This window comes from Prionailurus bengalensis, chromosome A3 (assembly GCF_016509475.1).
Source record: "Prionailurus bengalensis isolate Pbe53 chromosome A3, Fcat_Pben_1.1_paternal_pri, whole genome shotgun sequence".
NCBI classification, from domain to species: Eukaryota; Metazoa; Chordata; class Mammalia; order Carnivora; family Felidae; genus Prionailurus; species Prionailurus bengalensis.
In genome coordinates, this window is record NC_057354.1 from 12,132,818 (window position 1) to 12,157,598 (window position 24,781).

Genomic DNA, 24,781 nt, shown 5'->3' on the forward strand with positions numbered 1-24,781 from the left:
TGGCCTCAAGGGTTCCCAGCAGATAGAGCTGTGTGTGATGTCATTAGTTTTATTTTATCTTGTTTCTTTAAAGTTTGAGAGCGAGAGAAAGCATGAGCGGGGGAGGGGCAGGGAGAGAGGAAAGAGTGAGAATCTCCAGCAGGCTCCGTGCTGCCAGTGTGGAGCTCGAGGCCGGGCTGGACCTCAAGAACCATGAGATCATGCCCTGGGCTGAAGCCAGATGCTTAACTGAGCTGCCCAGGCATCCCTCAGTAGTAATTGTGATAGATGGTTCTGGCTGCAGGGAAAATGGGTGCTGTAGAGAAGCAAAGGAGAAGGAGGGGGTTCGGGTAAGTGCACACAGTCACGCGGGGACAGTATGGAGGAGAGGGGCTGGGGGGCAGCTGGGGCAACGTGACCTGGCCTCCGGCGTCCCCACTTGGGTAGACGGCAAGGCCATTCCCTGGGACGAGGGCACTGGAACTGGACCAGGTTCACGGGAAAGACCACAAGATCAGTTGTGAGCATGTTGAGTTCGGGGGGGTTTTGAGACCCCCCAGGCCGAAATGGCCAACAAGCAGTTGTATGTGTTCCAGCCTGGGGACTGCAAAGCGCAGTGGGGACCAGGATGGATCAGGAGTCTCCCGTGTGGGAGATGAGTGCGGGTCTAGGAGTGGAGCCCGCTGGTTCGGTGCTGAGTCGAGCAGGAGCGGGCCCAAGCGTCGAAGAGCTCCATTTATACCGGTTGAGAAGAAGAAGGTGAGCGAGCGGGGCAGACAGGCTGGTTGGAGGAGCCAGCAGCGGGCTGGATGGGAAGGTCAAGGCAAGAGATGTATGAGGGCGAGTGGTCAACAGAGACCTGATGCACGATGAGGCCTGAAACTCACGGGGAGCAAGGAGGAGGCCGGCGATGGACGTCCCGCAGCGGGTGGGCCGAGAAAGGCGAGGCGGCAGTGGGTGCAGGCGTCTCTCGGATCCCATGTGAAGGGGTGAAAAGAGAAGGCTGGTAGCTGAGGGAAGCGTGTGACGCTCGAGGAGGGTTTTATTTTGGTTTTCCAACAAGAGAAACCTGAGTATGTTTTCGAACCGCAGGGAGACGCCGACCGGAGAAAGAGAGCTGAGTATCCGAGGCACAAGGGCTAATTTAGCAGGAATGTACCTGGGCTGCTGGGGGGGGAGGGGGGAGACTCAACAAAACCCAAGAGGAATTAGGACCCCTTCCTAGTCTTTTCTACGTGGCAGACACCGACACCCTGTGAAGATCCTTACAGCTGTTCAAAAAAAACAAGGTTCCTTTTCAGTGAGTCACCAGAATTGGAACTAGGCAGAGTTGATTCCTGGTGACTACACTTCCTCCCCACTCGTGATTTTTTTTTAATTTGGGGGAAGTACAGTCCTAAAAATGGTAGTTCCCATTTATTGATGCTTGTCCTGTGCCAGGGGCTGTGCTAATGCAGCACATTGTACACAATTAGTCCTCAGCCCTGTAGGGGAGACTGTCCCTCTTTCTAGAGCAAGGTTTCTCAACCCCCGGCTCTTAACATTTGGGGCGGGATCCTTCTTTGTACAGGGAACGGTGTTGGGGGCAGGATCATTCTTTGTACAGGGAACGGTGTGGGGGGCGGGATCATTCTTTGTACAGGCAACGGTGTGGGGGGTGGCCGTGGCTGTGCTCTGTGCACTGCAGAGAATTTAGCTGCACCCTTGGCCTCTACCCTCTACCGGCCAGTAGCAGCACCCCGTCCTCCCCAGTTGTGACAACCAAAATTGTCACCAGACATTGCCAAATGACCCTGGGGAGAGCAAAATCCCTTGGCTGTCCTAGTGCTGGGGAACAGAAGCCACCAAAGCCACTGCTCACTTGAGGTCCCAAAACTAGCACCCGAAGACAGCCGGGATTTGAACACGGGGTCATTTTTGCCCCAAGGTAAATGCTCTGAACCCCTATGCTACTTCTGGTCCGACTTCTTTTTTGTATATGTGCTCTTAATAGCTTTTGTTTAAGACACCGTTCATATATATATATTTTTAATTTTTTAATGTTTTTAAATTTATTTTTGAGAGAGAGAGAGTGCAAGCAGGGAAGAGGCAGAGAGAGAGGGAGACACAGAATCCGAGGCAGGCTCCAGGCTCCAGGCTCCAGGCTCCAGGCTCCGAGCTGTCAGCACAGAGCCCGATGTGGGGCTTGAACCCATGAACCGTGAGATCATGACCTGAGCTAAAGTCCGACGCTTAGCCGACTGAGCCACCCAGGCGCCCCTAAATATTTTTATTAATAAAAGTAATACATGAGTATGTGCTCACTGAAAAAGTATTAAATCTCTCCCCCTTGAATGGTAGCAGTTTGGCTGGTGTCTATATTGATGCCTGTCTGCCTACACGTATGTATGGGGAGGTAAAGACATGTATGCTTAGAAAAACAACATAAATTGTCTTGTAATAACTTTTGTTTTTTTATCCTCCTACTATTTTTTTAATGTTTATTTTTTAAACAGAGCGCAAGTGGGGGAGGGGCAGAGAGAGAGGGAGACACAGAATCCGAAGCAGGCTCCAGGCTTGGAGCCATCAGCCCAGAGCCCGGTGCGGGGCTTGAACTCACCAACCGTGAGATCGTGATCTGAACCAAAGTTGGACGCTCAACCGACTGAGCCACCCAGGCGCCCTCCATTTTTTTTTTTTATGTTTATTTTGAGAGAGAGAGACAGAGAGAGAGAGAAATAGAGTGCAAGCAGGGGAGGGGCAGAGAGAGAGGCAGACACAGAATCCGAAGCAGGCTGCAGGCTCTGAGCCATCAGTACAGAGCCCGATGCGGGGCTCTAACCCACGAACTGTGACATCATGACATGGGCCGAAGTCGGATGCTTAACCGACTGAGCCAGCCAGGCGCCCCTTAAGTGGTACATTTTTAAAAAATCTATTTTGCCTCAACGCTGGTTTTGGTCATTGGTTCGGGCAGACACCACAGAAGTCATGTCTCTCATTGCCCTAAATCTCCAGTAGCTCTCTTCAGCCACGTGCCAGGATCAAAGAAGCTACAGTTCGATGTTCTAATGGGCACGTCCTTCCTGTGGTGTGACCTTTCTTCCCCCGTCAGCCTGGATTTTCCGTGTTTCTGTGTAACCTGTCACTCTTCTCTGCCACTCCCTTTTCCCTTGCGTTGCCAGAGCCTCAATTGTCTTTCTTCTCTTGCCAGGTGGTTCGGTTTCCTTCCACGGTACCGCTATTGCGTGTTACGCGGTGATAAACCAGCCAGTGCACATCGTTGGGTTTATTTTCCCTGGACTCCTTCCTTGTTCTGTGATCCCTCCTTCGCCGCTCACTTTTCTGTATATTTTTAGCCTAACTCAGGGGTTAGCAAACTATGGCCAGCCGGCTGCCTGTCTTTGTGAATAAACTTTTGACTGAAACACAGCCGTGCCCGTCTGTTTACGAGTTGTCCGCGGCTACCTCAGGGGAGGGCGGCAGAACAGAGCAGTTGTGACAGACTACGTATGGCCCCCATACCTAAGATAGTCACTATTGGGGCGCCTGGGTGGCTCTATCGGTTAAGTGTCTGACTTCACTCAGGTCGCGATCTTGCCGTTCGTGAGTTCAAGCCCTGCATCGGGCTCCCTGCTGTCAGCACGGAGCCCACTTCAGATCCTCTGTCCCCTTCTCTCTCTCTTTGCTCCTCTCCCACTTTTTCCCTCTGCAAAAATAAACAAACGTTTAAACATAAAATGTTTACCCTCTGGCCCTTGACAGTTTCTTGTGCCAGTTCCTTGCCTAACTGATTCATTTCCTGTACAAAGTATTAAATTTTGTACGTGAGCCCGACGCTTCGTGTGCAGGGTGACAGGGAAAGAGGAAAGAATTGGAATGCATTTAGAGCTGACGCTGGGACGTGAGCCTCCAGGGGGTTCCCCCGTGCTTCTCCCTCTGCTGGGAGCACTTCTTTGATTTCAGAAATGATAGATGTCTTCCCGGAACACCCAGTCTGAAACAGCTGACCGTCCCAGTCCTGGCTAGTTTTTCTTCACACCACATCATTAGAAGAAGTTCCTTGTTCATTTGGTTGTTCACTGGTTTATTAGCTGCCTTCCCCCTCGACGCTGTAAACTTCTGGACGACAGAGAAGCTGCACTCCCCGCCACCCACAGCTCCGTGTGCCAGTACATGGGGTGAAAATATCTGTAGAATGGGGCGCCTGCGTGGCTCAGTCGGTTAGGCCTCAGACTCTTGATCTCGGCTCAGGTCATGCATGACCTCTCGGTTCGTGGGCTCAAGCCCCACATCGGGCTGCGTGCTGGAGCCTGCTTGAGATCCTCTCTCTCCCTCTCTCTCTGCCCCTCCCCTGCTCACGCTTGCACACACACACTCTCTCGAATTAAATAAATAAACTCTAAAAAAATGTGTTGAATGAGAGAGAAACCGAAAGAGAGACAGGAGGTATGTGTAGGAGGGGGGGATGGGATAGCATGGCCATCTACCCAGATTCCTAGACTTTTCAATTTGTCCTTCTTACGAAAGCTATGGGCCACCCCTGGTTTTGTCTAATTTCTCTTTCTCTAACAGCGAAGGAAACGGAGAAGTGAAGGAACTTCTCCAGGCTGTGGAGCTCTGGTTGTAGAAGGTAGAATCTGGCTATCGGCCATGTTTTTGTTGTTGTTGTTAATGTTTGTTTATTTTTAAGAGAGAGAGAGACAGAGGCAAAGTGTGAGTGGGGGAGGGGCAGAGAGAGGGAGACACAGAATCGGAAGCAGGTTCCAGGCTCTGAGCTGTCCGCATAGAGCCCAATACGGGGCTCAAACTCGTGAACCGTGAGATCGTGACCTGAGCTGAAGTCGGATGCTTAACTGACTGAGCCACCCAGGCGCCCCTGGCTATCAAACATCTTTCCACATCCCTGCTCTTTCTAGAATTAAGAGCAAGAGATTTACTCCTCGACCTCCCCTCCTCGTACCTCTAGGCTCTCTGCAAAGCAGGGACCTCTTTCCTATTTGGCTACTTCCCTAAGCCACCCACCAGTGTTCTGGAAATAAAGCACACCGCTTCTGTCGGTGCCTGGCCAGCAGTAGTGGGGAGTGGAGGGGCAGGGCCAGGTGGCAGAGAGGAAAGGCCCGCCTTTAGGGGTGAGAGAAAAGGGCGGAAGGCTGTGCTCATAAGGGAGCCGCACGGTTCATACCCTCCCCGGCAATTTTCTGCCTGCAACAAGCAGAATTCATTGCATACGTGGCATAAACTGACCTTAAGAGTTTGTCCTCACAGCAAATTCGCACATGATGGTAAATATGAATCATTACTCAGCGATCACGGTCATTAGGGGAACAGACTATGTATGGCTGCGGTATTATGGGTGCCAGGTTATGGGGAGCCTTTGTGTCTGTCCCACACCAGGAGCCTCAAAGCAGGTCTGGGGGACGGGGTCCTCCTTCTCCTGGTGGTCAGTGGTGACGTCCGGGGCAGCTCAGGGCTGTAGGGAGGGGACATGGCAGATTGAAGGGTGTGGAATCAGCCATGGGAGATCTGAAGGAGTGTCAGGCAGAGGGAACAGCAGGTGCAAAGGGCCTGACAAACAAGGCCTGCGTGCAAACCTGTCTCTGAGTCTGCCTTCCAGTGAACCCAGCCAAAGATAGGGACTGAGCCAAAGAGCAATAAAAAAGGACAAAGCCGCCCTGTGGGGCAGGTCCGTTCTCCAGAGCTGGTGACTCAGAGGAGGCCAGGCCGCACCCGTGGTCACCCAGCTGCCTGCCCTCCATCACAGCGCTGCTCCCGCCCCACCCGGGGACCAAAGAATTGAGTCTGAAAGGCTTAGAGGCATGCAAAGACAGAAAGCGAGTCCACAAGACCTTCCAGAAGCCTCAAGAACCTCTGCTTCCGGTGCTGCAGTGTGTTTTTCTGAACCAGCGCCACCGGGGTCTTATAATTGGAGTTGTTAGTCAAATCATCCCCTCCCGAGAGAGTGAGGAGACACTGCCCGCCTCATTTCTGGCAGGCTTCAAAGTTTCCCTGTCACCACACTTTCCAGCTTTATACACTTTGAAACCCTGACCAGGAGCAGTCACCTGAAACGGCGAAACTACTCCCATATTCTAAATTTGAAAAGGTCATCTGTCTGGGTCTGAAGCTTCTGTTTCTGAGCCTTCCTACTTGCTGGCTTCTAGGGTCACTACGGGTTCTTTCACTCACTCACTCACTCACTCACTCACTCACTCACTGATTCTTGTGTTTATTCGTCAGACTTCTGATGTTGCTGGACAGGGGCTACATGCTGAGATACAGAGATGCAGAGTACTAAGACCCTGCTCTCAAATGGCTCCTGGCCAGGTGGGGAAGGCAGATCCACTCCCTAATGGCTTAGTATGCATGAATTGTTTATCTTCTGGGCTAACTGATCCACTCCCTAAGGGCTTAGTATAAATGAATCGTTTATCTTCTGAGCTAACTGATCCACTGCCTAAGGGCTTAGTATGAATGAATTGTTTATCTTCTGAGCTAACTGATCAACTCCCTAAGGGCTTAGTATGGGTGAATCATTTATCTTCTGAGCTAAGTGATCCACTTCCTAAGGGCTTAGTATGGATGAATCGTGTATCTTCTGAGCTAACTGATCCACTTCCTAAGGGTCTAGTATGAATGAATTGTGTATCTTCTGAGCTAACTGATCCACTCCCTAAGGGCTTAGTATGGATGAATCGTTTATCTTCTGAGCTAACTGATCCACTTCCTAAGGGCTTAGTATGGATGAATTGTTTATCTTCTGAGCTAAGTGATCCACTTCCTAAGGGCTTAGTATGGATGAATCGTTTATCTTCTGAGCTAAGTGATCCACTCCCTAAGGGCTTAGTATAAATGAATAGTTTACCTTCTGAGGGTGCAGTAACCATCCTATCTGGAAACAATTCAGAAAGTGTTGAATGCACAAAGAATCTGTTGTTCATTCTATAGACAGTAAGGAGCCAAAGAATGTTCTTGAGCGGGAGAGTGGCATGAATAAAGGTGTAGTTGAGGTTCACTTACTTGGTTGCATATATATCCATCCATGTAGCCATCCTTGCATCCAACAGATATTTTTTTTTTTTTTATTAAAAAAAATTTTTTTTTTCAACGTTTATTTATTTTTTTGGGGACAGAGAGAGACAGAGCATGAACGGGGGAGGGGCAGAGAGAGAGGGAGACACAGAATCGGAAACAGGCTCCAGGCTCTGAGCCATCAGCCCAGAGCCTGACGCGGGGCTCGAACTCACGGACCGCGAGATCGTGACCTGGCTGAAGTCGGACGCTTAACCGACTGCGCCACCCAGGTGCCCCTACATCCAACAGATATTTAATGAGCATGTACTATGTGCCAGATACTGTGCTGTACTCCTGGTTTCCACCTCTGGCAGTGAACAAGACAGTTCAAACAAACAGTCTGGGGAGGAGGGGTAGATAGACAATATAGAAGTATATAAGCGGGTTCCAGACACGCTAAAAGCTATGAAGGAAATGAACAGGGTGATGGCATTGACAGTGACCAGGAACAGGGTAAGGCTCCTTTGGTTAGATGGTCAGGGAGGACACCTCTGGGGAGCTAATGATTCAGCTGAGGTTTATAAAAGAAATGAGGCGGTTATGGCAAGAAAAGTGAAGAGAGTTACAGGATGAGGAAGGGTAAATGCAAAGGCCCTGAGGCAGGAAAGAATCTGGCTTGTTGGAGAAAATGAAAGGAAGCCAGGAAGCCAGTATGGCTGAAAGGGAGGGGAGGAGGAAAAGGCGGAACTTTGGAGCTTTGGGGAGAGCAGCCAGAGGCCACTGCAAAGTTTCAGTGGGGGAATGGCATGTCTTGGCTGCTGTGGGGAGCAAATCCGGCGGCAGAGAACCCAGCAAGGGGGCCGTAGGCAAGCATGGTGGTGGCTTGGGCCAGGGTGGTGGCAACAGAGCTGGACAGAAGCAAAAGAAAAACAAAGACTGGAGGCTCAGGGTGGGATGGAGGGAAATTAAGATGTCTTTTTAGGATGTTTCAAGTCCAGAGTCCAGGAGAGAGATCGGGATGCTGATGGGAATCTTAGAGTCATCTCTCACACGCACGCACGCACGCACGTTTACTTAGAGCAGCGGAATGGGGGAGGTCACCAAGGACATGGGAGGAGGTCCAAAGACAGAGCAGAGCAAGAATGTCTTGAGCACAGGGTGCCACGTTTGGACCTGGCAGCAAGAATTGTGACATCAAGAGCCATTTGGTGGCACAGAGGGTGGAAACCTGGTTGGAGGACGCCGAGGAGGGTGGTAGAGTGAGAAGTGGGTCAGAAACCTGACGTGGGACCGAATGGAGGAACGGGGCGGCCAGGAGTCTCTCGCTTCCTGGGTCTTGTCATCGGCGGGGGGGGGGGGGGGGGGGGGGGCCTGAGCCTCGGCCGCTCTCAGAGGCATCTGGGCTTGTGGGGCCGGGGCGCCTTCCACTGCCTGCATTTATCTGCCCCGCCCTTCTGCCCTCAGCCCGGACCCAGTATCAGCAATCGGCCGGGACTCGAGGTGCAAAGGGAGGGGCATGGTGCACTGGGGTGGGGCCAGGCAGCAGGCACAGGGCAGGCCCAGAGAGGGTGGGGTGCTCGCTCAAGGCCACATGGCAAAAGCCGGGGGGGGGGGGGGGGGGCAGATGGGGTAGCGGCTCGTCACTCAGTCTCCTTCAAGGCATTCAGCCCTGGTGTCAGCGACAGGAACTGCCCGGAGAGTAGAAAGGGTGTGGAAGCACCTGACAGATCCCTGGCGCGTTGTGAGGGACACCTCCCGGGGCAGTTCCTGGCTGCTAGAGGCGAGCCCCAGGCCCAGACCCATGACTCAGGAGCCCTGTGGGCACAGCAGGCATCTTTTAATTCCTTTCATCCCTGCAGACCCCAGACACAAATAGGCTGGGGTTGCACCCTGGCTCTGCCTCTTAGTAGCTGTGGGACCTTAGGTAAATCAGGAAAACTCTGGAGCCTCAGTTTTCTCATCTGTAAAATGGGGAACCCTTAGAAAGGAGGATTTAAAGTGCAGATAAGATCAAGCCATTCACTCCCCTGTGCAAAACCTTGCAGAGGTGCCCTCCTATCTCGTCACCCTACGAGGCTCCTCTCCTCTGGTTTTCTCTGCCGAGCCTCCCTGGCCTCCTCGCTGCTCCTCCGTCTCACTGACTGAGCCCATTCCCACCTCAGGACATTTGCCTGTGCCGGTCCCTCTGCCTGAGATGCCTTTCCCTCAGCTATTCCTGCGGCTGTGTCCTCAACTCTCTCCTCGCTCCCTCACACGCCCACCCTGCTTCTTCCCAAGCACTGAGCACTCTACCTGAAGGCATCCTACTGGTCGGTTTACCTGTCACTGAACCGTGAGCTCCACCAGTGCTGGGACTAGGTCTGCTTAGTTCTTGGCTCTCGCCAGTACCTAGCACATAGGAGATACACAGTAAACCAAGCTCTACAAACAGCAGCTACTATAGCTTTTGAAAAACTACCGCTAAGTCCTTCAAGGAACCCCGGGCTATGCGGGTGGAGAAGGGCCAGGGAAGGCTCAGCTTTCCCCCTCCCCCATTAACTCTCGTATTCATCCCAAACCATCTCCCCGGGCACCAGCTGTCCCTCAGGCCCCTAGCTGGGCGCCGGAGACGAAGCCGTGAAGTGTGGTCTCCCTCCTCTCCGTGCCAGCTCTCAAGGGCACAACGGTCTGGCTCTCAGTTCCCCAACCTCCCACAGCTCCCCATGGCCACACTCCTGATTTCGGGGTGTCTGCGCTCCCCTTTCTGGGGCCTGCCGACCTTTCTAGCAGGACTTCTCAAGGTGCCCGTGGCCTCGGCCGCTGCCGTGTGGCTCTCTGTTCCCAGGGTCTCAGCTCGAGCCTGAGACGTGCTCAACCACCCTGACCTGCGGTCGAGCTTGTACATCTGTTCACATGCATGTGCAGGGGTCGCCCACCTGCCTCCAGGCCCTGCGCACATCGGCGCTCTCCTCCCGTCTCCGGTGGGCCCTGATGCTTTCTCTGTTCTCTGTCACCAGAGGGGGCCTTCAGTCTGGCTGCCTTAGTCATTGTCCCGTGTAAGGCTCTTGTTATCCCTGCCTTACAGATGGGGAAACTGAGGCATGGCCGGGGAGATCATACCTGCCTTCAGCCAGAAAGCAGGAAACCTGAGCCAGACCCAGGTTGGTCCAAACCAGAAACCCGAGTCCTGCTCCCCTCTGGTCTTAATGCTTAGAACCACGGGAGCCTACCCCACAAGGGCCACCGCAGCGGACCCCCTGCTGTCAAGCACCTCCCGGCTCATGTCTGGTTCCTGCTGCTCCCCCATGCGACCTCCACCATCCTGGTAGTGCCGGGCCTGTTTATCACCCCATTTTGGGGAGGGGGGAACTGAAGCCCAGAGAGTGAGAGGGCGTGGCCAAGGTCACCCAGCTAGCGAAGGGCAGGGCTGGACCTAGAACGGTGCCGTGGGAACTCAGAGCCCTTGCACACCTGCCCTGTGTGTCCAAGGGACCAGGCCACCTGTGTTTCTCTCCCTTACTCTGGGAAACACAAATCTACCGAGAAGCTCCAGGCTTTCCGTTGTTCCAGCCAGAGCATCCTGGGAGCTGGCAAGAAGGAGCCACCGCTCGGGCCACCTCGGGCCCTTCCTGTCTGGCTGTCCATAAGCCTCTGTGCGGGCAGGTCTGGCCCAGCCCCTGTCCACGGTATACGGCTTCCTGATGACTTAAGGGCTTTCAAGCCAGAAAGTGGGCCTGGCCTGGGAAACCACCACCCAAAAGAGCAGGGCCCGCCTAGATAGAGCCTGCTCTGAGGCAGGCTCTGAGGGTTGAGCAGCCCCAGGGTTTTTGCTCTTGCCATTCCTCCTTCCAAGAGACTTTCCTCAGTCTCCCATGACCAGTCCCTTCTCATTCTTCAAGTCACAATTCAAACGTCACCATTTCAAAGAGGCCCTTCCTGACCATCTGGCTCACTGTAATATGAGCTCCAAGAGGGAAGGTGTTTGTCTTTTGTGGGGTGAAAACTGACAATAAAGAAGTTAATATCCCAATAAAATCCTTTCTGCCAGTGATACGTGTTGTAAAAATAACCAGTGCCTGGGCTGGGGGTCTCTCTGAGGCAGTGACATTTGAGCAGAGACCTGGATGGAAGGGAGGAGCCATGCCAATATCTGGCAGAAAGAGATTTCCAGACAGAGGGAACAGCAAGTGCAAAGGTCCTGAGGCAGGACTATGCCAATGTGTGTGAGGTACAGCAAGGAGGCCAGTGTGTCTGGCACAGAGAGACTGAGCGAAGGATGGTGGGAGATGAAGTCAGGAAGGTAAGATTGGTGGGGGAGGGAGGGCAGATCATGCTGGGCTTTACAGGCCATAGGGAGAACATGGCCTTTTACTCTGAGAAGAGTTCCACGGAACATGATCTGCGGTGGGTTTCCACAGCCTCCCTTAAGCTGCCTTGTTGATAACGGACTAGATGGGGCCAAAAGGGAAGAAGGGAATTTATTCACCCAACCAAATGAAGGCCCTGTTGTGTGCCAGGCACAGTCCTGGCACTGGAGACACGGCAGTGAGTCACTGTAGCAAAAACCTCTGCCCTCAGGGAGCTCACGCGCTTGAGATAGAAGCCTGGGGATAAACCCGAGAAGTGAGTGAAGGTAACAGTGTGTCGGGTGACGAAGTGGAGAAAACGCGGGCCGGGAAGCATCTGGGAGCGTCGGGGACCATGCAGGCACTGGCACAAGCAGGATTCACCCTGCAGATGCCGCGTGTCCAAGCCTGTGGGCTCCGGAGGGGGACGGTGGCCTCCCTGCGGCTGGACCCCAGACCCCGGCGTGGGGCTTGGCTCCGAAACGGGCTCCTACTTCATTCTACCTCCGGGGAAATTCGAGAGCTAAGGCGCCTTGCCCAGAGTCACGTGGCTAATAGATGGCAACCCCTGGGTCGAACCCAGGGCTCCTCTTCCCCACGGGGTGGATGAACTTGACTCCTGGTGTCCCACTGTCTTGAATGTCGGCCTCACCGTGACCTGGGGTCCAGCTGTGTCTGGCCGTGGTCTCTGCTGGGAGCCTACTCTGGGCTTCAAGTTCCAGCCGAGCCCGGGCTCGGGCACACAGTGGGCGCTCTCAGTAAATGGATGCGACGGAGCAGGCACCAAGGTCTCGGCCCCGATTGCTCCGGGGAATTTTTCCCGCCAGGGGATGCCTGGCAATGTCTGGAGACAGTCTGGGTTGTCAGCCGGGGAGGAGGGCGCATGCTGCTGACCCGGGATGAGTGGAGACCAGAGACGCTGCTGAGCGACGCGCAGGGCACAGGAACAGAGCGCTCCCGCCCAAACCGCGCTGGTTGGGAGGCACGCGCGCTCGCGCCACCTGGTGGCTCCGCGGGACAATGCAGCGGCCTCGGGAGAAGCCAAGACTCAGAACCGATCCCTCCAGGGTTCATGTGATGACAAGTTATCAATGGTGGCAGCGATCCCGCTTCGCCCCCGGCTGGCTCACGACGTGCGGGGTTAATGCGACGTGTTGCATGCGGAGAAACCCAAGCTCCGCCCCCACGCTAACAGGCAACCGAGAATGGACCCATCAAACTCCCCACCTTCCCTGGCTCAAAGGCAGCTCCATCTGGAGGGAGGCTCAGGGAGTCGTCCCCACTCCTCTCGGTCACCCCCATGTCCCTCCCTGCTCAGAACCCCCCGTGGCTCCCACCTCATTCACAGTGAAAGCCAAAGCCCTGCCCGCTATTTAAAATCGAAACGCATCCCTGCCTGCCTGCTTGTTCTCTGCCCTCTATTTTTTATATACAGCAAGAATCTCCCCTCCTGCCCACCCGCTCCTTGTGAACAGCCTCCTGGGGGGCAGGGGTGTGTCTGCTCAGTCACTGCACTCTCCCCAACGTCCAGCTCTGACAACAGGTGCTCAACAAGTATTTGCTGAATGGATCACAGCCTCACACTAGCACTCTGTGGGTTCTAATCTCACCCCCACCACCAAGGCTGTGCCACCTTGGGTAGGCTAGTTAACTCCTCTGGGCCTGAGCTTCCTAAAAGAAGTAACAATAGCACCCACTCATCGTGTTCTGAGACCATTAATCCACAAGCATTTAGAACCGTATGTGGCACTGTAGACATGCTCAGTAGAGACAGTGCCTCACATCAGTCACCATTCCCAGACTTCTGCCTCCTTCCCTTCCATGCCCTAAGCCCCTGAAGGGGAAGACTTATATCTCAGCCGTGTTCTTCAGTCCTTTGCACATAGTAGGTGCTCATTGAATAGTGGTGTTGCGGGAAGGGAAGTACATAAATGTTTGAGGCATGCCTTCTATTTGTCATGCGCTGTGAGGCAGGCTTTCCTGGTCTACGGGTGAAGAAACCGAGGCTCCCAGGGGGCAGAGGCTGGTGAGGTGCCCTCTTTCCAGCCAGCTCCGGCCATGAGGGTGGGAGACCCACGGGAGCAGAAGGAAGGGATGTCATTCTGCAGAGGGGCCAGCAGGGGGCGAACGGAGCTCCGGGACGACCGTGGCTCGCAGGACCAGCACCGCCACAGGAGTGAGCGCCACCTTAAATTTTGCACCCTTGGCACCTCACTCGCCTCACACTAGCCCAGGCTGTGCTCTGAGAGGCTCTGTCCTACCAGATAGGCGTTCCTCCTGCTCTGCGTAGAGCAAGGGGCTGTGGGCATCCCGCACGTATGAGCTCCTTTCTTCAGGACGACCGGAATGAGGCGGGTACTGTCACTGCCCCCATTATTCAGAGGTGGTAACTGAGGCCGGGCGGGTGAGGTCCCTGGGCAGACACAACGCCCTTCCACGGTGTACGGAGGCAGGTCCCCTGCGAGGAGGGGATGAGCGCATCCGCGTGCTGACCACAGGGAGGGAGGCGGACACGTGTGCCCAAGAGGGTGGGCTAGGGCAGAGCACAGTCGTTTGTTTAACACGCTTGTGGGCCCCCCGTATCGGGGAATCAGGAAGGCTCAGAGAGGGGCAGCTTCACCCGGCCCCCAGGGGATGCCGCAGGGGAAGGGGGGAAGCCCACTGGGTTTGTCGGGAGGAACAAGTTATCCGTGTGGAAGCCGTGGGACACTTCAGGCTGAGGGGACGGTGCGCACGGAAGCCCCGGGGTGACTCCAGGAGCCCCAATAGCTGAGTCTGCTAAAGTGGCATAAAAAGATGGGAGGGGGCGTCTGGGCGGCTCAGGTCATGATCTCACGGTTGGTGAGTTCGAGCCCCGCGTCGGGCTCTGTGCTGACAGCTCCGAGCCTGGAGCTTGCTTCAGATTCTGTGCCTCCCCTACTCTCTGCCCCTCCCCTGCTCGTGCCCTGCTCGAGCTCTGTCTCTCAAAAATAAATAAACATTAAAAAAAAAAAAACTTTTAAAAAAGATGGGAAGAAGGCAGGATGGGGCAGAGAGATTGTGGGGCTGAGTTCTCTGAGCGGCAGAGGCAGGGCCTGGGGTCAGACACAGGACACACAGGGAGACATGGGGTCCCAGAAAATGGCCCTCCACCTCCTTCGGGAACCTCCAGGGGATATCAGCCTCCCTTTTACAGACAGGGAAGCTGAGGCTCAGAGAGGCGGGTGCAGGTTACCCAGACAACCAGGAAGTGGCTGGGGTTGAACCGGCTAGGCAAACCTCCATGCTTTGCGGCTTCTTTTTTCTTTAAGCTTTTATTTATTTATTTAGAGAGGGAGGGAGGGAGCACACGTGCATACACACGCACAAGCACGAGTGAGCAAGCAAGGGAGGGGGAGAGGGAGGGAATCCTAAGCCCAATGCGGGGCTTGAACTCACCAACTTGGAGATCGTGACCAGAGCCGACTTCCGCCGCTTAACTGGATGAGCCACCCAGCTGCCCCGATGCTTCGCGGCTTCTTGAGGAAACACTATTAACTCAGGAGAGAGGTTCAATGTGCTCTGACCGAATGGATGAATTTATTGAATCTTTCACATCCCCGCTGTGTGGAGTGTTTTTCCCAGCGTTGTCTTATTGGATCCTCAGAAATAATTTTATGAGGGAAGTGCTATTATTTTCCTTTCCTTCACAGATACAGAACCAATGCTCAGAGAGGGCAAGTGATTTGCCCAAGATCACACAGCCCACGAATGTCAGAAGCAGGATTTGAGCCCAGGCCCTCAGGCTCTGTAGTCTGCCTTCTAACCCGGGGCACCCAGTTGTCACCCAGTCAGCTCTGAGTTTCGTGCTGTGCTCTGCCTTCTTTAATGTAGATTTTGAACGGACGCCCACCCACATTTTTTTTTTTTTGTAGGTGAATCTGTTTCTGTACAAAGGTAACTATATATCATTAGCAGAAATGGAAATCCTATGTCATTTATCACGAAGATAAAGGTGGGAATAAATACAGTCAGAGCGAAATAATGTCATTACATTCTTGCCAGATACTCTCGCTGGTCCGGCCTGGGAGCGGAGGTCTGCTGGAGCTTTGTTAAAAGGGACATGAGAGGGGTGCCTGGCTGGCTCAGTTTGAGAAACATGTGACTCTCGATCTTGGGGTTGTGGGTTCAAGCCCCACATTGGGTGTAGAGGTTACTTAAAAACAAAACCTTAGAGGGGAGCCTGGGTGGCTCAGTCGGTTAAGCGTCCGACTTCAGCCAGGTCACGGTCTCGCGGTCCGTGGGTTCGAGCCCCGCGTCGGGCTCTGGGCTGATGGCTCAGAGCCTGGAGCCTGTTTCCGATTCTGTGTCTCCCTCTCTCTCTGCCCCTCCCCCGTTCATGCTCTGTCTCTCTCTGTCCCAAAAATAAATAAACGTTGAAAAAAAAATTAAAAAAAAAAAAGAAAAAAACCCCAAAACCTTAGAAAGAAGAAAGAAAGAAGAAAGAAAGAAAGAAAGAAAGGAAGGAAGGACACGAGAGAGGGTTAGTTATCCAGGTGATAAGAACATGCCAACAGCAAGAGAGCTTTATTCCTTGAGATGCTCAGAGCAGCTATGAGAGAATCCCTGTGGGGAAAACAGCCCCTCTGTGACCTGATGCCCTATATTACCTAGAACAATCCACAGTCCTCAAGTCTCCCAGCAGCTGAGGAAGCCGCTCGACCCCAGGCCACATGCTTCTCCCCAGCTCGTTCTGGTCCCTGTAGGCCCTGCACCCACGGACCCTGTGTCCGTGCCCAGGTTGGGATGGGGGATCCTGGCAACGGAGGTCACTTTCTGCTTCTCCCTGGCAGAGTCGCTCCGGCAAGGTACAGAGCGGGTGCTGGCCAGGCTTCTAGAACCGGGGATGCAGAGACTCTGTGCTCAGTGTCTCTTTTCTGGTTTTTAATAGAAAAACGTTTCCTGTGCCACTAACTCCTTCCTGGGGAGGGTTTGGAAACCGTTTCCAGATGAGAAATAATTTTAGGGAAGACAAAGGGCTAAAATTACTGGCCATTCTGCCACCAGCTCCCACTGGGATAAGCCTGCCAACGGTGGGGTGGGCAGGACTCAGAGCTGGGGGCTGTGGAGCCCGGATGTCTGCCCTGGCTGAGCTGCGGTCAGGCCACGTGGGCACCCCAAATAGTCTCGGTTTTCGGGCTGCCCACCCAAGCCAGGCACTGCCTCCACACCCTCATTCCTTGCAAATACCCTGATCAAGCCTCTGGATGCAGCTGCTGTTTTGCAGGAAATGCCAAAGCTGAAACATGTGCAGCACTACCAGCCCCCCGCCCCCGCCCAGCAGCCCCGCAGCCCCCCAGCCCCCAGGAGAGTCTGCAGATCACGGGGCACAGGGTCTGCAGCAGACAGATGGCAGGGACGAGAAAGGCATGGGGCAGGAAACAGAAAGGGAGAGAGACTTAAAAGACACGGAGTTTTTTCAAAATGGGCAAGACTGTGTCCTGTCTGGGGACATCCATAGAGAAAGAAGCAGAAGTGAGGACCCTAAACCAGGGCAGTGGTTCCCGCTGGGAGGGAGGAGGGGCTGGGGGACGGGGCTCCTGCTGGGGCTTCTGGGAGCCAGTCCTGTTCTCCACCTGGAGGTGATCTCAAGAAAGTGTATTCTTTTTACCGTGGTTATTAAGGTATCGATTTGTGCCACGTGGTTTTCTGTACCTGTGGTTTATTTAAAAAAAAAGAAAGAAAAAAGATTTTAAAAAACCTGGAAATATCCTCCTTGCAGAGGGAGAAAGGGAGGTTCCTCTGAGCAAAGAAGCTTTCCAGTGGGGAACTACAGAGCTGCAATTTGAACCCAGCGGTTAACCAGTGGCTTTGTTCATTCATTCAGCAAATATTCGCCAGGCCCACCTCTGGGCTGCAGGGGCTACAGGGACACATTCCTGCCCTCAGGGAGCCCTGAAGCTGAGTCTGGGCACAGGTCAGAGAACTGGGAAACCCTCCTGCCAGAGCACGGAGGGATTCTGGATAAAACGTGACAAGTAGCCTTGTAAATGGACAGCACTAGACTGGAAAATGCCGCCTAAGCTGATGACAAGGGAGGGATCCTAGGAACTTGTGAAAAGACTTTTAATTCTGAAATAAATAAAGGTTGCAAGAATATGATGATGCAGAACCCTAAAACCCCTCACCTGGACTCACCAGTTGTTACATCTTGCCATTTCCTTAATCATTCATTCTTTCTCTCTTCGGGATCATTCCCCACCCCACCCCCCACCCTGAATCCTTTGAGAATACATTGTAGACGGGATACTCCTTTACCCCTAAATATTTTGGGGTCTTTTCCCTAAGGGTAATGACATTCTCTTGTACAACCACATAGCTCTCAAATTCAGCAGCTTTGACACAGATACTATCTAAAATCCATAACCACTCTGCCAACTGTGCCAGTAACGTCATTCACAGCCAGTTTTTCCCCAATCCCGAGTCGAATTTGGCCATCGTGCCTCTCTGGTCTCTTTGAATCTGAGAGATTCTGTCCTTGATCTGGATACCCTTTGAGCAGACTGTCCCTCCTCTGTGGTCAGCCTGGTGTTTCCTCATGTGTAGACTCAGGTTGTATGCTTTTGTCCGGAGCTGTGGAGTGAATGTCGGAACCTTCTGGGTACATCTTACCGGGCGACACGGGATGCTGGTTATTATTAACAATTGTTGATTTAAAAAAAAGTTTATTTATTTATTTTTGAGAAAGAGTGTGTGTGTATGTGCATGTGGGGGAGGGACAGGGAGAGGGATAGAGAGAATCCCAAGCAGGCTCCCCACTGTCAGCACAGAGCCTGATGTGGGACTCGAACTCCTGAACTGTGAGATCATGACCTGGGTGGAAATCAAGAGTCGGATGCTTAACCAGCTGAGCCACCCAGGCGCCCCAACGATTGTTGATTATTATTGCTATCATTTATTGGTGATGTTCACTTTGATCATCTGGCTAAGCTGAACAAAAGTTTTCCTGTAAATACTTTTTCCCTTTTTAATTAATCATTACTTGGGGGCTTTATTTTCATGTCCCCTGCAGGAACGGAGACTTGAACCTTAGGGAGTTAGAACCAAGAATCCTGAGAGGGGAAACTTGAAGAGCTTCAAGGGGAATTAGAAAAAAAAAATGCAACTTCTTTGTAAGAACTTGGGCTCTAGGTTGGAAGAAGTAATCATTGATGATGTATAGCCTCTGGCTTGCCTTCACTTGCTTTGAATTTTTACTTACAACTAGGCAAGGACACGGGGATCCAGACTGATGGGTGGAACCCACCTCTGGCTCCAGAAGTCAGTATCCTGTGACCAGAGCAGTTGGCAACTCGTGGAGAGTGACCAAAGCCACGTCAATGAGCATCTTCCCTGGGACCCTTTTGGGTGAGTAGGGAAAGAGTCTGTTAGTTTACGAGGGCTGCTGGCCTCGTGCCTTCAAGAGACAGCAGGGGCCCGCTGCAAGGCACTGGGGTGTGGACTGCACTGGTGAGTGCCCAGTGAATACAGGTGGGGGTTCTGACGGCCACCCCCACATCTCCTCTCCACCCTGTCCCCCACCCGGCACAGGATAGCTTCTCGGGGAGCCTGGGGGAGGAGTGCCAGGTGCAGTGGATATATGGGTCTCCCGGGCACCACCTTGGAAGCCCACTCCTTCCTTCCGGATGCTTCTGTCAGTGAGACGGTTACAGAAAGAGCCCAGGGCCGAGGGCAAGAGGGGAGAGGGCTGAGGCAGGCCAGGGTACCGGCCCGAGAACCTCTCCCGGACTTTTGTTCTGATCTCCGTCTCTCCACCCTGAGTTGAAGACTGTGAGGGTCCGTTCCTGCTGTGGTGACTGAGCCTGCTCTGAGCAGAGCCTGTTCAGGGGCCCAGGGAGGCGAGAGGACGCAGAGGAATATGGGACTCACGCTCTGGAAGGTCCCCAGGGAACAGACCCCATGGGGGATCCATGCAGCCAAGAGGTTAATTCTGGCTGTGGGGACCAGGGGGGGTGACAAGGGGGGTGGATATCAAGTGAGGAACAGTTGATCATTGAACAGTGTTTTGTCAGGAGAAAGGTGGAGTGGGTGGGGGGTGGGGGCGGGGTACAGCCTGAGCAAAGGCCCAGAGGTGGGAAGGATGTGGGAGATTCAGGGCACCGGGAGCTGGGCCAGTGGAGAGGAGAAGGGAGGGGGATGGGGCCAGCAGGTCGGATCAGGAATTCCAAGACCTGCTCAGGACTTTGGACATTTCTAGAAGGCCATGGGGAGCCAGAGAAGGATACAGAATAGCAGGCCCAAGACTAGGACCTGTGAGAAGCCGAGGGTGAGAAGTTAGGGGGCCTCACTAATGGGGCCGGGCGGGTGCAGGGTCTCACCTGAGGGTGAGGGTCTCCTGAGATTATGTGCCCTGGGCCTTGCCTCACCTGAATCCCCGGCCCTCCCAGGGACCAGGCCAAGAGACGAGGAGATTTAAACTTTAGGACTGCCTCTCTGGCTGCTGGGTAGAGAAGGGACCATGGGGGAGGAGGGCAGAAGCCGGCAGCCGAGGAGAGGGCTGTTGCTGTTGTCTGCGCTGTGGTGGGCTGGAGAGGCAGAGTGAGGAAGGTGGGACTTGGGGCTCTAGGGTGAAGGGACCTCCTTTTTACTCAGTGGTGTGCCCTGAGTGGTGTGCATGTCAACAAGCTGTGTGACCTTAGGCAACTTGCTTTACCCCTCTGCGCCTCGGTTTTCTCATCTGTGAAATGGGGATTAAAAGAGTTAACAGGGACACCTGGGTGGCTTAGTCGGTTGAGCATCTGATTCTGGACTTCGGCTCGGGTTGTAATCCCAGGGTCGTGGGATCGAGCCCTGTGTCCACCTCCATGCTGAGCTCCAGAGCCTACTTAAGACTCTCTGTCTCTCCCTCTGTCTTCCCCTCTCCCCCTCTTGTGTGCTCTCTCTCTCTAATTAATTTAAAAATATATATCAAAAAATAAAAATAAGCGAGTTAACATGTATAAAGCACTTGGCTTCTAGTTAGTGCTACAAACTGTTGGCTATTGTAATTATTATTGTGATCGTTAATATTCTTGTCACCACCGTCTCCCTCCAGACTTCACAGCAATGAGTCCAAACTCCAGAACTCCATGTACCCGTGGAGTTTCACTCTTGAAACTGAGTGCGTCATCCGTGAATCTTGCTCCGAGCTTGAGGGTTCCAGACTCTAACTAATATCCAGGACCCACATACCCCTTCCCCGTGCCCCCAGACCCACCATCCCTGAGTTTCTGATCCTGTCTGGGCTCCTATCCGGGACCCTGTACTCAGCCCCATCTGACCAGGACAGGCCTACCAGCCCAGTGTGGACTTGGACGCGGGAGCCTGTGGCCCACCGTCCCTGCTCACCTGCCTGTGCAACTGTCCCTGATGCTTGTCTCCTGAAGCCAGCCACTTCTTTGTCTCCACGGCCTGTCCAGGCCACCATTTTCTCTCACCTTTGCCACTACAACAGACTTCTTGCTTGTTCTGACTTAAACGGGAAAAGACTTTATGTTTAATTTTGGGTCATGCCCCTGTCATACAAGTTCAAACAATACAGAAGCATGTCAAAATTTGAGATCATGTACTAAATCTGGAAAGCTGTTAATAGTCGTTGTTTCAGGGGAGGGGTTAGAGACGATTGGTTCCATAGTATCTGCATTTCACTAAATTTGGGGGAGAAATGAGTGTGGCTTTTCTATTTTTTAAAAATTATGCTCAGGGGCACCTGGGTGGCTCAGTCGGTTAAGCGTCCGATCTTGGCTCAGGTCGTGATCTCACGGTTCATGGGATCAAGTCCCGTGTCGGGCTGTGCCCTGACAGTATGGACCCTGCTTGGGATTCTCTCTCTCCCTCCCTCTCTCTCTCTCTCTCTCTGCCCCTCCCTCCCATAATAAATAAATAAACTTAAAAAAAAAAGTATGCCCAAAACATTGGTAAGACATGTAAATGGTAAAATATTCAAATGGCACAAGAAGGTATGTAGTGAAAATGAAGTCTTTTCCCCACCCTCAGCCCCCAGCTTTCCCAGCCCCACCCCTAAGCAGGCCTGTGCGCGGCTGCCTGTGGGCTCTTCCAGAGAAAGCATAAGCATGCAAATAGACGTGACCGTAGATGGTCTTTATACACAAATAGAAGCATGACGTTCCCGCTGTCTCACATCTTGCTTGTTTTCACATGACATATCTTGTTTTGAGAGAGAGAGAGAGAGAGAGAGAGAGAGCGAGCATGAGCAGGGGAGGGGCAGAGAGAGAAGGAGAGAGAAAATCCCAAGCAGGCTCCACGCTGTGAGCACAGAGCCCAACTCGGGGAGGGGGGGGGGGGGGGCGCCGAAACCCAGAGTCAGATGCTGAACCAACTGAGCCACCAGAGGGCGCCCTTGCACATCTTGTTGATCTTAATTTGTCGCGGGGGCGTCATCCTTTCTTATCTTACAATTGCGCAGTATTCCACTGTGTGGCGGGACCTTATCCTCCTTAGTCATTCCCTTACTGTTGAACCATTCGGTTATTTCCAGCTATTTGCCATTTCCAAGCAATACTAGAGTAATTGTCTTTCTCCTTTAACGCCTTTGTGCGTATGCGCGTGCGTGGGTGCGAAGACCTGTGGGGAAAATCCCTGAGGTCAGATTTTAGGACAAATTTGTGCATTTGACATTTGAGGTCCATAGGATCAAATTGCACGTTGTAGAGGTCGTAGCAATTTATTCTCCCCCCAACAACGCGTGAGGGTTCCCGTTTCCCCATAAGCTTGCCAACACCAGTGCGTTAGGAGCTTTTTGATTTTTTTGTTACTCTAATAGATGAAAGCATGTATCTTAATGTAGTTTAAACTTCTCTTTTTATTTACTTTAATTATTTTTTAAAGATCTTTTTAAGTGTTTTTAACTCGTTTTGAGAGAGTTGGGGGGCGGGCAGGGAGCGTGGGAGAGAGGGAATCCCAAGCAGGCTCTGCTTGTACCCTGAACTGACTGAGCCACCCAGGTGCCCCTAAACTTCTCTTAAAAATTTTTGTTAATGTTTATTTATTTTTGAGAGAGAGACAGAGTGTGAGCGGGGGAGGAACAGAGAGAGAGGGAGACACAGAATCCGAAGCAGGTTCCAGGCTCTGAGCTGTCAGCACAGAGCCCGACGTGGGGCTTGAACTCACCAACCGTGGGATCATGACCTGAGCTGAAGTCGGACGCTCACCGACTGAGCCACCCACGTGCCCCATAAACTTCTCTTTATAAACTGAGGGTGAAGTGGAGCTCTTTTTAGCTGTGGAGCCAAACCTGTCATTATTGGTTTGTGTCAGGGATTTCCACCGCTTTTTATCTTATTTTGTTTGATTTCTCCCTTCATTCTCGATGCCCAGGCCCATGACATGTGTCTCTGGGTGCATACGTGTCTTTGGTATTACTTTCTGTGTGAGTGTTTCTACGTTAGGACAGGTTCTCCTTCTGTTTCTTGCCTCTTTGACTCAACATGCTGTTCCCACGATCTCCACACGTTGCCGCATGTGGCTGAGCATCCCTCCCGGTGCCGAAAAGCCATTTATTTCTGCATCCTTTCCAGCAGCCCAATTGCTCACGTCCTTTGGGGTGGAACATTTTTCAGTCATGAGGAAACCTGGGCCTGAGCCCGTCCTCTCTGAAGTCGGGAAGACAGGCAGGGCTGGGAGGGAGAGAATTTCCCTGCATGACTCATGCGGGGTCCTGTTGCACCCCCCCCACCAGCCCCCCCAACCTGCTGCCGCAGCCCCCAGATGGGCAGGCTGGGCCCCGGCAGCTGTCTGCACGCACAGCCTGGCACGGCCTGGGGAGAGAGCTTGAGGTCGTAAGCGGGCGTTTGGAGAGTGGGCTCAGGGCCACGCCTCTCCCCTGTCTGAGCTGCCCAGACCTCAGGCCTTCTCCCTGGGGCTCTCACACGCTGCCCTCAGCCTGTCAGGGGACAAGGAGCTCCGTTCCTTCCTGGAACGGGCAGAGCTAAGCGATAAGCACCCGTGTCCACCCTGTCTTTGTGGGCGCAGGATGACAACATGGGCACGCTCTGGCTGGCGTAGGAAGGCCAGAGGCTAAGTCAGAGAATATTGGGTCCTTCTGAGCCAAGGTCTCCTCAGGAGTCAGATAGGGGTAGTTTTGGGGTGTCCGAATCTCCACACGCCTCTCTTTCCTTCAGCCACCACAGTATAATCCATCCACCCATCCATCGCCTGGTGTTTATTGAGCACCCACTAAGCACCAGGCACTGGCTTCGTATAGACCAGATGGACAATAACCTGTGTGTTCCTGGAGCCAATTTGGGGTGTGTGTGTGTTAGGCAGAATACTGTGAGACCCCACCCCACAACGTCCACAGCCTGATCTCTGGAACCTGAGAATGAATACACCAGGTGGCACGGCAAGAGGGGATCAAAGATGCTAATCAACGTGCCTTGAGCTGGGAGATGATCCTCGACCATCCTGTGGGCCCAGTGGAATCATAAAGGTCCCTCTAAGTCCAAGAGGGAGGCAGCGCGCGAGAGACCGACTCACCACTGCTGGCTTTGATGATGGAAGACAGGGCTAGGGAAGGCAGGTGGCCTGTAGCCAGCTGAAAAGGAAAAGAAGCAGATAGTTTCTGAGTCTCCAGAATGAGCTCACTCCTGCCCCTTAAGCTTCGCCTAATGAGACCCAGCTCGAGCTTCCCATTGCCACAACTATGAGATAATAAGCTTGCACGGTTGTAAGCTACCAAGTTGCAGTGATTTGTGACAGCTGCAACAGGAAACCAATAGACAAATAAACACGTGTAGCGTATAAGATGTTAGTGAGACGCCCTATGGGGAAAAACAAAGCCAGATGGGGAACGGCGATGTTGGGATGGTTTGTGATTTTCAACCGGGTGAACAGGCTGGGAGGGCCTCACTGAGAAGGTCACATTTCACAGAGGCCTGAAGGAGGTGAGGACATGAGCCATGCGGACAATGGAGGGAAGTATACCAGGTGGAGGCAACAGCAAGTACAAAGGCCCTGAGGTGGGGGCATGTCTGGACTAGCTGTTGTGACTGGGGCAGATGCAGGGGAGATGGAGAGAGGAGGTCAGGGAGGGTGTAGGGGTCAAGTGAGCTCTGGTGAGACGGGCCTGGTACAGGTATCGCCCGACAAGATCTATAAAGGTGGTGCTGGGCTTGGGGGGTGGGGGGGGGTCTAGTTTCGGAAGCAGAGCACACTTCTCCAAGCAGGAATTGAACCAAGATCTGTCCCTTTCCCAGCTCTGCTGAAGTGAGGAAGGAATGTGCCCACCCCCCAGCCCACCCCAGCTCTTGCTTCTTAGGCCAGCCTGTTGCTTAGAACTATTCTCTGGATCTCAGTGCCTGATACGGTCTGGTCTAGGTGGGGTGGGCAGAAATGTGGTAACCTCTCGTCCCAGGACGGCCAGGCCTGGGTGGAGAAGGCAGGGCTGCCTCCCTTGGGACTGTGGCCAAGTAGTCCAGCCTGTGCCCTGAGCCTGGGCAGCTGGGCTGAGGCCTGGGGAGAAAGATGGC